At 40.0% G+C, this 14,018-nt stretch overlaps 1 long non-coding RNA gene across 1 annotated transcript in view; it reads right to left on the bottom strand.

Moving 5' to 3' along the window:
* Positions 1 to 14,018, bottom strand: part of LOC113122576 (uncharacterized) — a 68,986-nt gene that overhangs the window by 53,917 nt on the left and 1,051 nt on the right. The gene's annotated exons all lie outside the window — the stretch shown is intronic.

The raw sequence follows: 14,018 nt of genomic DNA, 5'->3' as shown, positions 1-14,018 counted from the left end.
ACAGACGCAGTTAGACAGAGAGACACGAGGGCAGTCAGCTAACAGGGAAATGAGAAGCAGGGTAAAACAGATACAGAGGGACAGATGGTCATGCAGACAGCTAGACTGGGTGGAGAGGTTTGGAGGCAGGTACACAAACAAACAGATAAAGAGAGGTAAGTGCCAGCATCCAGACTGCAGGTCTTATGATCTGCTCACGTCATGCACAGTGTGAGAGAGGAAGACTGCCACTTCCCTGCTCTGCAGTACTGCCACTTCTGGCATCTCTCCCTTCAATTCTCTCTGTGCAGATAGATCTGTTACATGTTTACAGTTAACATGCTGGTATTTTGATTTTTACTTTAGTATAATGCATGTTCTTTATGCAGCCTTCTTTTAAATGGTACGGTTTTTAGAAGCAATGCTTCTCGATGTATCTAAGTCAATCTGAAATATCTGAAAACTGTGTTTTCTTGCTTCTTAGCGTTAACGACAATATTTCACCCCAGTCTATGATGAACCCACATGTTAAAGTTTTATTATACACATATCGTTTTCATAACTGCTTCCTCTGTGTCTTTCTCTTCAAGTCATAAAATTACTGCCGCATGCCCGTGTAACACCCTTGAAAATCAACAGTGTCACCTGTGTTTCCCCGAGAAGGTTATTATTACAGCAGCAGTGCTGTTACACACGTCTGCAAGTACTGTGGACGAACCTAAACACAAGGCCAGCAACAGGGAAATAGTTTTTCACAGCGAAGAGGTGGATAATCCTGAATTGGCCATATCAATCGCCTGATCATTCTGCTGCTGTGGACCAGCGCAAAGTCAAGGAGACCCCCCAACAAGCAGCAGCTGAGAGAAACTGCACTGAATCCCTGGGAAACCATCACCAGGTAAGATACCAAACATCTGCAGACATCTATGGGTCGTCACTGTTGTGTGTTAGAGGACTTGTTTCTATATTTGTGTGGACGGATTTTAGTTTGAAACCATCATGGTGAGGACATTTTGGCCAATGCTCACATCAGGTTTAGGAATCGAGTTTAGGTTACGGGTTGGGTTAGCCATTTAATGTTTAATAGCAGAGCATATAATAAGGTGCAATGGAATGCATTATGTTAATAAGTGTCCTCACAAAGATAGTTGTGATATACTTACTTACACGCCTCTATCCGCACATGCAGATAGTACACACACAGCCACGCGACAGATCGGCTTTTATAGTCCATAGGATTTTATAGTGCACGTCTTTGAAGAGCACACACCCCCCCTGGTGGCACTAAGCTCATTTCAGCCTCACTGACAGATTTATGGCATTTCCATCACATCACATCTGAATCTGCAAGTGTGTCCGTGTGTGTGTGGTGTTCAACTTGATGCCCCCCAGAAAATACTGTCACAGCTGGCCAGGTTCCAACTTCATAACAGTTGGCAAGACAATACTGCAGTGTTCTGCACAAACCAGCAGCATTTCACACACACACACACACACACACACACACACACATTCACACACAATGCAGAGTTGACGTTTTAAAAAAAACTAGATGTTTCCTCAGTACTGAAAGTTAGCACCATTATTTTTAGATCTAAGCTATAAGAGTGAGTTCCCACTGAAAGAAAGGAGAGCTTCTATTTAAACTTCCACATATTAATAGGGTGCAGTACAATACTTCACATTTGCATGGATAGTTCACTAAAGGAATAGCTCGGCATTTTGGAATGTATACAGCACCTGTATACCTGATTTTCTCTCAGTCAAATGAGAAATCAGTGTCTCATGTCTCCTATGTGAGGGTTACATACAGTGCTGGTGGAAGGACATGGTTCGGTTGGAATGGGTGAACAACCAAACAAGCGAAGGTCACAAAGGATGTCCCAAGCTGTGAATCATGTAATGAGTACATACACAATACATGTGTAATACTGCATAACTGTCCTTGAAAATGGGACAAAACAAAGGAAAAATAAATAAAATAAATAAATACATCATTTATTATTATTATTATTAACAATAAATAATTAGGAAATAAAGTTATAAAGTCTTCAGACTTCACAGACGTTCATCTGACCAGTGGATGGAGAAGTATAACATGAAGGGGAAGGTCATAGCGACAAAAAAAAAAAAACTCATTCTCTTTTCAACTGATTGGTTTCTGCCTTTTGGGGGAAGCTCCCATTTTTGTGTGTGTCTGCAGGAACTGATAACTATAGTAGTTCTTTAAATACTTTTGAGGGGATTTTCTTTAGGGGCACCGAAAACCGGCATTTTTAAAAGTTAGTTTTAGTAGTATAAACAACAAATTTTACATTAAAAAAAACTTACAGAAATGGACCAATGTCAATGTTACCTGATCAGCACTCCACTGTGATCTGCAGTTAGTCACTATCTTATATTTAACAGAACCCCTTTACTGAAAACAGCTGCCTCTGAAAATTATTTTAAATCTCCACCCATACTAACAGTGCAGCCATTAGTCAGCAGCTGAAAACTCGGCAAGCGTTCGGCGTTTACATGGGATGCACCAATTCACACAGGCTTATCTCATGGGTTAAAGAGAGAACTACACACAAGAAGTACACCAGGCCTTAAGTGAGTGGACTGCTGTCTGATGAGGCAAAAGAACAATTCAGCCAATGCCACAAAAGGCTGCCTGGAAATGTGAATCTCCTCCAATCTACTGTCATAATGACTACAGAGTGCTGCTCCCTGCATCGTCGACTTAAAGATGTGAACACACCCATACTCTTTGATAGGGCTGGAAAGGAAAAGAGACATGAAAACAGAGTAAGAGTGAGAGAGAGAGAGAGCAGAAGAAAAGAAGTAAGTTAGTGCTGTCTCACAGCAATTAAAACTGTGGATTCAGAGCCACAGAAACTTCCCCTGAAGGCCTTGGCAATGTGTGAGGCTATCCCTCCTCCACACCACCACACCAACTTGCAACCTGAACTAACCTCCAGCTGCATCCACGGGCTCACAGCAAACCATGTTATCCCACCGTAACACACACCCGCACACCCGCACACACACACACACACACACACACACAATCCTACCAAAGCCTACATCAGCCTACATCAACCCACAACGACTGACTCATTATAAACCATTAGCACGCACAGACACACACAAACACACACACACACACACTTACATGTTTCATTTGGTACAGCTGCCTAGTAACAGGTAGGATATTTTTGATTCCAGAGCAGCCTGAATTTTCTGAAGAATAGAATCAAATAGTAGTACTGCTGATTTTCAAGCCATATTTCAACCTTACATTTGGTTCCCAAAAATGTCTTTTGAAAAAATTTATTTTCAATATAGTAATTTAGTCATGAGTACATTAATCTAAATTATTCCATTGTTTAGTGGCTGGTGTGGTAGTTAGGTTCAAATCCCCTTCAACCTGGTGTGTTTCTATTTGGAGTTTACATGTTCTCCTTGTGCCTGTGTGGGTTTTCCCCAGCTTCCTTCCACAGTCCAGAGACAGATTAGATTGAGTGGTGACTGTAAACTGTCTATAGGTGTGGATGTGAGTGTGCCTGGTTGAATTATTGATGATATGATCTATGAGCAATCTGTGACTTCTTTGGATGAAGTGATTTCGGATTGGGGTTTTCACTTATAAGTAACACACTTTGATCACACAACAAACTAACTACAAAGCTAGAAATATAATTTATTGGATCATGTGTAGAACAAGTTTTAAATGTTCATGTAGAAACAGTCTGTTGTGGTTCAACAGGTTCATTTCCATGCAAAAACACAAAATACCAAATGTATATCTACTTCGAAACACCTATTTATTTTTTTTAAATCATACACACTGTCTATGAACAATCAAGGATGTGTGTTTCATTAAAATGCCAACTAGCAATTTTTCTGTTGCTCTAGTCCTGGGGGAAAGGTGACATCATTTGCTAATTTGCATTTACGTGGCATCACTAGTACTAATATCAGAGTTTCTGCAGGTTTTCTTAAATTCAAAACTTTTAAAGTGAACTAAAATATTATAAATATTAAACATAAAATCAAAATGGAAAAACATGTTCTATCAAATTCATTGGATGGCTAAATTTTTTCTTTATTAAACACAATTCCCTTGCATATATAAATGATAAATGGCTGAATATATTAATAATCCAAAGGGTTGTACAAAGCACAGTCAGTGGCCCACAGTGAAAACGCATGGCATGTCAACTGATTTCAGGATATTTGGTGGGCAAAGTTGGACACAGGGCTGGATTAGACAGAAAGCATTATAATACGTATGGTAATGGCTTGCAATGACTCACAACCAACCCAATCACCTCTTTTACTTCCCTTTAAAAGCAACTCTCTGACAGTTTTGTGCGAATGAAAACAAAAACTCCCCCAAAAAAATGATCCATTATGGATTTTCCCAAGAGGAAACTGATTGCGTCTGCTGGTGCTGAGCTGTAAAATACATCACCAATAAATCTCGCAGAGCAGATGATAGTAAATAACGTCATTACAAAGACGGGCATGGTGGAAAACAACAGGGACGGCATGGGAGCAGCTGGAGAGGATATGAGAGAAGATGTAGCCATTTGCACCAATTATCTAAAGTTACACTGGAAAACGCTGCATTTTATTTGTTCTTGCTTGAGGGAATTATGTGAGGTTCTGTCAATCTGGCCAGCATGTACTCACAAAAAAATATTAAGCCACCACACACTTTGCACCATGCACCTTTAAAGTGGCTGTCAACCATGAAAAAAACTCCTTAACACCAAACCAGCTCCATTTATTTCAGACACACCCCCTAGTTAATTCTCACAGCAAGAGTACACAGCAAAAAAAAAAAAAAAAAAAAAAACAGGAACAGGCGATAAAAATGATTTATTCACATGAATTGGCCACCAGTATTATTTTTTTTCCTTCATCCACCTTGACTCAATAATACTTTTGGGGTAACTGGTTTCATTTTAGCATGTAGAGACAACTTGATCACTATGAGGTTTATGGCTCTAATCTAGGGTGCAACTTGTATTTATCCCCAATGATGTTAACAATTCAAAAAGTATTTTACACTTCAGTTTCTTCAGTTCTTCTTCACATATACCTTTGGACTGAGGCAGAGCTGGTATCTGGGATAATTTTGGGATAATTTTGGGGTGCATATTGGGGTGCATTAAGGTAAAATTAAATTAGACAGTTGCCCTTAATTTGCTCGTCAAACTCCAATGGTGAAAAAAGTTCATTTGTCACAAAATAAATCACACTCCTTTGACTTGGAACATGTTATTTATCTGCTAATCACTGTCATTATATAAATTATCTGTTTATAAACCGTTGGTTTGTGTGGGTTTGAAATATCTTTTACAGACGGCTACATAAGTGAAATGATGCCATATTTCACTTTGTGCATCTGCTTTGTTTACAAGCTGTAGACACACACCGTTGCCCGCCTCCCCATAGCAATGTACCCTGGGATATTGTTGCATTTACTGAATTCACCTTCAGGTGGTTAAAAAGACTCGTGGTGTTACATAGTGGTGCAGACACCACTGCAAATCTTATATCTTATTATAATATATTTTTGATCCACATCAGATTCCTAGAATCCAAACTGTTCCCAGAAAAAGGAATTGGTTCTACCTTTTTTTTTTTTTTGCTGAACAAATGCTGCTGCTCTCCATCTTCACTTGCTCTGTTTGTAAAAACCACCAGTTATCACACACACGATTTGCTGTGCATAGGCTGTGATTTCAGGCTTTGGGAGGGGCAAAAGTGTGTTTCATTCAGAACAAGAAAAAAAAAAATGCGAAAAATGAAATCAAAATCAAAATTCAATTAACTGCACATGCCTACCTTAAAGGTGAAGCAAAGGAACCAATTTCATTTAATTTTATACAATTTATTCATGAAGAAAACGAACAAAAGTAGCCATTGTATCCATTGAAAAACAGACTCTCTTAAACCTTTTAGGTCCATGGTACAAATTTAACAGCACTGGGACCCCAGCTCATTAAAATGTACTGGTAACCTTGTCCGGTCACAAAAATTAAAAAGTCTCTGAGGTCACAGGTTTAGGAGACCTTTTGTGTTAGACTGAAGCCATAAAGACCCCCTTTGGTGTGGTCAGCCAGAGTTCACTCCATCTTCTGATTTTTTAACTTGTAGCCTATCACCTGCATGTCCCCATCAATAATACAGAGCCAAGAGCCTGTTAACATGTCAACGTTTACAGAGAGGTCTGCTCACAGTACTCCAACAAAGATGTCACAGACTAGCACCATGAGAATACGAGCACTAACACATGGGGTATTTTAAGTAAGTACGTACACACACGCACACTAGTCAGACATACAAAGGGAAGTACGGAAGAGGCATGAACATAAGATACACACACTCTCTATAATAGATCTGTAATAGCTAGTTGTACACAGACCAAATTGATGTGTGCAGCATGTACACACACATACTGACACAATCAACAGTGTGTGTGTGTGGCTTGTGTTAACAGCCAATGTAGCCAGTTTATTGAATTACCAAACAAGAGCAAAGTAGTTCTCAGTGCAACATCACTCAGGAAAGGTACGTTCACCTCACACACACACAGTGAAAACACATCCTGCTGTAGCTCATCATCAAGCTGTTGGGAAACATCAGATGAAAATATCTGTAAGCATTCAGGAACTGAAGGTGATGCAGCCTCCTCTTCTCCAAGATGCTATTGTTGAAAGTACACTTCTTAGTTTTCAATGAGATTCATAGTCTGCAGTACTGCAAAAGGCTTTGCATAAAGGAGCATGTAAATCTTTAATTTCAGTGAAATGAAAAAAACCTCAGAAGTGGAAGTTTTCAGGGTAAGAGACACAATGTGAAATGTGTGTGTCTGTGTGTGTGTTGCTCTCTAGTCTTTCCTCCTATGCAGAGACCTTAATTATTAAATCGCTACTAAGGCTCTGTAGTTACATGAACCTATGCAAACAAGGACCAACTGTATTAAAGCACTCACACAGTAGGTCTGTTTGACAAAACTGTTTAAATATCTTCTGTGAAACTAGCTTCAAGAGTAAAACAATAGCAAGTCGCTGTCTCAAGCACTTTTCAGGTGTTTCAGGGTTTCTTAAATACTTTAATATTATTAATAATAATATTTTAATGCTGCAGTTTTCTGGAGCGCTCCTAATCGGTGGGGGAACGGTGGAGCGAATAGCCAATTGTTCTCTAAAACTCAAGGCCTGCGGGATCTGGCAAGCGGGTTCCTCAAAAGAAGCAAAAGGCAAGAAAAATGAGGGCCGGTGAATGACACTTGGTGAAGAAAGAAATGGGTTCATTCTTGATAACCATCATAAAAATGCTGCTGTCCTCATCGCTTGTTTGCTGCCTTGCCTCCTTCTCACTAGGAACTGTACTAACTGCCAGGCAGTGTCACTTGTTTTTTGTGCACAGTTCCATACACCACTATTCAAAAAAAAAAAATGTTTCCTAAAAATATTAATAAAAATCAACCATAACACATATCAGCTTGGAAAGTAATAGCATACTTCTCCTCAGTATGTCTAACATTTTAGAGTTGGAAGCATTTTTCTAGCTGTAAGCGTGTGGGACTAGTTATGAGACAAGAAATGGATGGAAGAAAATATAATAAAGACGTAAGAGAACATCACTCTGATTTCTTTCAGCAATCACACTAATAAATATCACCACCAAGCCCAACATTGGTAATATGTTTACCAACAGAATGTCAACTTGCTTTAATATCATGTAATCCCCAAATTTCCAAAAACAGGGCACAGGCTTAGTGTTCTACAGGGCCTTGGAAGAGGTCTTCCTGAGTTGTGCATGTGTAGTTTGCCTGTGTGTGCATTTTAAATCCTTTAAAGAACACATGAACCACCCCTTGAATACTCCCACTTGCCCTGCAATTACCTCAGGGTTCCCACCTCCTGCATTACCTGACCTCCTCGCCCACCTGAACACCTGATGGATTCATCCATTTTTTTTAGTATAAATACCGCCTAGCCGCAAAGTCTTTTCAACAAACTTTGCGATACACTTGCACCTGTAACCATGGTCACGAACGATCCGTCCATACATCCATCCATCCATCCATCATCTATACCCACTCATTCTTATTTAGGGTCACGAGGTTCTGCTGGAGCCTACATGGTCCCCATACACAATAAGAATATAGCCTCAAAATACTTAGAAGACATAAAATAATATCAAATAACACATTAAATAAACATGCCAAAAAATATGACAAAAACATAAACCAAAAGAATAAAATTAGACTGAAACTATACATTTTCCTCAAAAGACTCAATCAAATTCAGGTGCCAAGATTAACACTACAAGATAATAATAATAATGCAAATAGAAGAAAACAGACAAAAATGTTCATTATCACTCAGAAAGCAAAAAAAATCCTACAATAACCACAATTCATTGCCAAGTCACCCCTAGGTCACTCCATTTATATGAACTTTCTACAGGGCTTGTGCTGGTTTTCAGTTGGTTTACAGCAGACAGACAGGGATTCTGTTTTCCAGGCTAGCAGACGTTTTAGTAAACAGGCTGGCATTGACCAACACCATCTCTTTGCCAAAGCTTTTGTTCATTTACAAGTTTTGTCACTCATTGTGGATTCCAGTTGTATTCCACCAGTGTGTAAGAATCACCAACACAAATGGCCCGCTATGAAAAGCTGTCTAACCGGCTTGGACAATAAACATTTGTCCTCTATGATCTTGGTGTTTAGCCTTCAGGAACATCACCCTGTTTTTCCTCAATCTTTGTTCAGAACTGTTAATGTAAAATGTTGTCTGCAATTAACTGCCTCATCCTCCCACATCATGCTTTCGTCCCCGTCCTTCTGTGTGAATGGTTTGCTCTCCCTGGTGTTCACTCATCAGAACTGCAAACTACAAGGTGAAAGAGAGCGTTTTATATTTTTAAATATATATATATATATTTTTTTTTTTTTTTTAATATATTTTTTAACATTTTATGTTGCACCGCCTGAAACTACTTGGATTTTAGCATTTGCTGAAGAAAACTGATTCGATTCCCTCTCCTGTGCCGTTTGCTGCAACATTACAACCACCTCCATCAGGTAACTGATGATCCGTAACTTTCTCTAACTCCAACATTTCTGAGTGATTACATTAAAATAAACACCTGCCTCAATGATCGGTAGCATTACGCTTTTCAAACGGTCCCTTTTTCAACCACTTAAACACCCGTACGGTCTTACACGAATGGCCAGTGTGGTCACAAATGGATCTGGCTCTTCATTTATTTAAGAGGTGGCTGTATGACTCAAAATACTGATACATTCATTTGTGGCCACAGCGGCATGCTCAGTTGATGACTTTATTGTTCTATTTTCCCCATAGTGATGTAGTTTCAGTTCCTGTAGGGTTTTCTTCAATACCACATCCAAAACGGCTAAATGGCGACTGAATGATTCTAGGTGATATAGATTATATACACAGTGTCAGATATATAACCTTAATGGAAAGTGCATCTTTATTAGCAAAATGAAGATCCTTCATAAAACTGCATGCTGTATTCTGCATTATTTCTGGCGTGCATATTTATAAGCATCTGAGTTAGATGAGCTGGGAATGTAAGCACTGTTCCATCCTACAAAATTTCTAAAGAGAAAAGAAAGAGTCTCTGAAGCTATGCAAAATACGCCCAACAATTTTAACCCATGAAATTACCAATAGATAGAGATAGTCTGCAATCCTGCCGACCTGAACAGAAATATCTTGTGTGTACCATGTATGACTGAGACTAACATTCACGTAGTATGCACCTGAGCGATTCCTAACGCGTAGCACAGAAAAATATACCAAGTTTTGGCAAATAAGTTCTTTGATAAAACTATTATGGCTACATCATTGTGCGCGGACTGGGGTTTTAAAAATAAAACCACAGCTTTTCTCAGAGCAGCACTTTGATCTTCCATTTGACAAGCACAACATTTTTGGATGTATTCAGTCAGAACTCAGTGAGATGATAGGTTTTGGCCAAGAAGAAATGTTAAAAATACTGGAATTGGAATAGATATGTTAAAAATGTTTCCTTTCTTTGGCCAAAATGTGAAAACGTTGTTTGTCGAGCCTTTTAAAGAATATGCTGCACCTCAAACACAAATTTGTTTTAATGGGTTGCCAGATTGCTTAAAAGAAGCTGTTTTAAGCTGTATCAAGCTGTTTTCCCAAAAACTATTCAAGTTGTTGTTGAATTAAATATAATGAACTTCTCTTGATGAATTATACAGTGGCAGGAAGAAAAGTGTTCCAAAGAGAACAAGTTGAACAAAGTCAGACGACTTTCTTGTGTACACAGCAGAATGCCGCTGCAGCCTGTTGTGCTTCCACGTATCATGTTTTCTTTTTTTTTTTTTTTGTTACTACACAGTAGTTTTTGCGGACACAGAATAACAGGCGGTGTAATTGCACAAAGACACACACACACACTGGTGCAGGCTGGCACTCGTCTTCGCCCGTCTCGCGCCTATGCTTCACCAACACAATACTGTCAAATTGTGGCGTGTCACATGCGCTCAGAGGCAGACAAGGCCGCATTATCAACAACTGGCTGGAGCGCACATCGTGTGTGTGTGTGTGTGTGTGTGTGTGTGTGTGTGAGAGAGAGAGAGAGGAGGGAAGCAGTGTGAGAGTTCAGGTTCAGGCTGAGCCATCAGCAGCAGACAAGCCCCATCAAGTCTCCCTCCTGTGTCTAACACACACAGCCTTTCGCCTCAAGGGGTGAGAAGCCGCTAATTGGCAAAGGACGAAACATACACACACACACACACACACACACACACACACACACACACACACACACACAGACACGTGTGTGTGAGCTCCCAGTACACACGCGCTCCCTGGCGGTCAGTTACAGTTTGAACAAAGAGACAGACAGAAAGACAAATGGACAGATGGACACAGACGTCTGGCTCTGAGAAGCAGTTTCTCCAGTGATCTGTGTGAAGCAGCAGAGAACAGCTCAACCTGGTGGACGGCAGCACATAACTGGAGCTAATAATATGCCCAGCGTGCTCGTTCACACTCTCCTCCTTGATGGTTTTTATTCCCTTATATATTAATAGACCCTATCCCTGCAGTTTAGGCTGTGCACAGAGCTGACCTTAAAAACAGAACCTGTGTTCTTTGCTCTGAATAAAGACTGTATTAAACAAGAGACTGCAGTGTCTCAGCTGCCCATGAGTTCTGCTCTAGATACAATACACTGGATGCAAAGATTTATACGGACCTGGTATTCAAATGAACAATGCTTTCTATGCACTTGGTATCTTTAAGTGGGTTTGTGTCATTTGCAACAAATACAGTGTATAGTTTAAAGACTACCTTGAGATAAAGTCTTTGTCCAGGCTGTGACACACTGGAGGTTCCTGACAATAAGGAGACGATTCAACATTCAACGATTCAAGTTTCCTGACAACTCAGCAGGTGCTGCTGAAACCAGGTATAGTCACAAGTGCAGAAAGATTGGGGGCTCTGTTGTACTTACTGCATTTACTTATCATATACAGTATCTGGGGCAGTCGTGGCCTAATGGATAGAGAATCAGACTTGTAGCCCAAAAGTTGCGGGTTCGGACCGGCAGGAATTGTCGGTGGGGCGGAGTGAATAGCCAGTGCTCTCTCCGCCTTCAATACCACGACTAAGGTGATTCCCCTGAGCAAGGCACCGAGCCCCCAACTGCTCCCCAGGCACCGCAGCAGTGGCTGCCCACTGCCCTGGGGTGTGTGTTCACTGCTGTGTGTGTGCACTTTGGGTGGGTTAAAATGCAGAGGGCAATTTCCCAGTTTGGGATCAATAAAAGTAGTTCTTAATCTTAATCTACAATATCATAGTTTGGATTTCCACTGCATTCAACCTAGCCTTGGACAGGGACTGTGGATCTCAATGATTAATCAATTATCGGTTTAATTGAATTCATTAAAATGTCTAATAGTTTGGATTGTCTGGCCAGTAGCTGAATAGCAACAGAAAAATGTAAGCCCCACAATTTTAAACAGTCATTATTATTATAGTTCCTTCAATTAACTTGGTCTTTACTTAATCTGCTCTATCTAATTTACTATTTATCTCAGAATAAGCAGTAACATCAGTGATTAAAACTGGTTGTATAGCAGAACCAGCGCTCTACATTTCATAAATTGTTAACGATCAGCTGATTACTGATTGTTAACACGGCCAATCCTTGACTGAGGAAACAGCCAAATATTTGCATCTTCAAATGGGACAATAAAGCCTGTATTGGAAGGAAGTGCCAACTGTAATCCAGTCTGGCTCTGCTCACAGCTGATAAACCACAGCTCAACTATCACAATTCAGTTTCACATATTAAAGATTGTGTTTAGTGTTTCTCACCAGAATGCAATGTGTGCATCCTTGGCTCCTGACATTCTGAGTACATTTGTTTCCTCATAAACCACTGAAACCACCATGTTCAGTGTTTGATAGTGTCTTTTGATAGTCGTCTTCTTCACTGCCTTTCCTTGCACATTATTAGTCTCTTTGCATTTAACTGCCATCAAATGTCAATCAGGGGTATCGGATGAAAGTGGCAGCTCATCGCTTATCCAAACATTACTCCACAATGCTAGTCAATGGCTGTGATGGGCTCAGTGGCTTTTCTGTGGCTTGGCTAGTGCAATGTGTTTTTAACATTGTGCACATAAACAATATATCACGAGTTTTTTTTTTTCATCTTACTATGTAAAGCAATAAAATGTAATGTAATGAAATCGTAATTAGGTATTTTACATGAGACACTTGTGTTTTCTGGGTGTACCCCTGCCTTCCACCCAAAAAGACCTGAGATACGCTCCAGCTGATCCCTGTGACCCTAAATAGGAATAAGCAAATATAGATGATGGATGGATTGATGGAATGTCGCCTAATCAAGAAAATATATTATTGATAAAAAGAAAAGTGAATGGCATATTAAAGGCTTTAAAATAACAGTCAGAAAGTATGTCGTCACAGTAGACCACCCAACAGCCTGATATTTATGATCTACAGCGAATTACCATAAATGATCAACTGCAAACATCCTGTATGCAATGCCCCTCGACTTGACTCCCCCAACAAACATGACAATATATTGCCTTGAAGGTGCACATCTATTGTACGTTATTGTACGTAAACGCATTTGATTCAGCGTAATGAAATAATGAGATTATATGATGTATGCAACATTACATAAATAATTTATTTGATCCATTCTCTGCTCCATTACAATCAAGTATACCTTCAGGTTTACTGTAATGGATTGTCAAGCTATGGGAACTCTCTTGTAACGTGTAGAAAAAGGTCAACATACAGATGATTGGCACACAAGGCAAACATTAGTATTATCCCATAACTGGTCTTAAGAAGTGCAAATCCCTGACATGTTGCCAATACTTACTTACAATACTGTCTTTATATTTAACATATACATGCATCTTCATCATCATGCACAGGAGTTCTTGTGCTGAAAACAGTATTGCAGCAGAGAAAAAACTAACAATGGCACCTACACCAGCTACTGGACCAGCCAATGAGTGCGTGTGAAGAATGAATAAAGAGAAAGGGAGGAAAGATGCAACACAGTTTGTGCCTTCAGCCAGCACAAAATACAACACCTGGGACCTTAGTGGACGCTTCCCTTATCTGTAGGTCCCTGGCTGAAACCTTCAGGATGAGGCAGGATGAGGTAGGGTTAGCCAGGGAGGGGGCTTCTGCACAGCTAGACATCCAAGGAGCACAACACACACAACACAAAACTCCTGCCTTTCATGCAGCTCACAGAAAACAGAGCTTAAAAATAGAATGAAATAGAATTAATGCAAACCGGATCAAAGGCTGGAGTACAGCGGACAGTCTGGCAGACCACAGCTCTGCTGCTCTAGTGTCGCACATACAGATCAGTGTTTTTAGAAGACTGGGTCAGTTTGAAACTTTTAGCCATTTATCTGCAAAGGGCCATCAGCTAGTTATATGAGGCACTATTTGTCCTGCGAATGT

The sequence above is a fragment of the Mastacembelus armatus genome, chromosome 16 (genome assembly GCF_900324485.2).
Source record: "Mastacembelus armatus chromosome 16, fMasArm1.2, whole genome shotgun sequence".
Taxonomy (NCBI): domain Eukaryota; kingdom Metazoa; phylum Chordata; class Actinopteri; order Synbranchiformes; family Mastacembelidae; genus Mastacembelus; species Mastacembelus armatus.
This window is presented reverse-complemented; position numbering and strand designations above follow the sequence as displayed.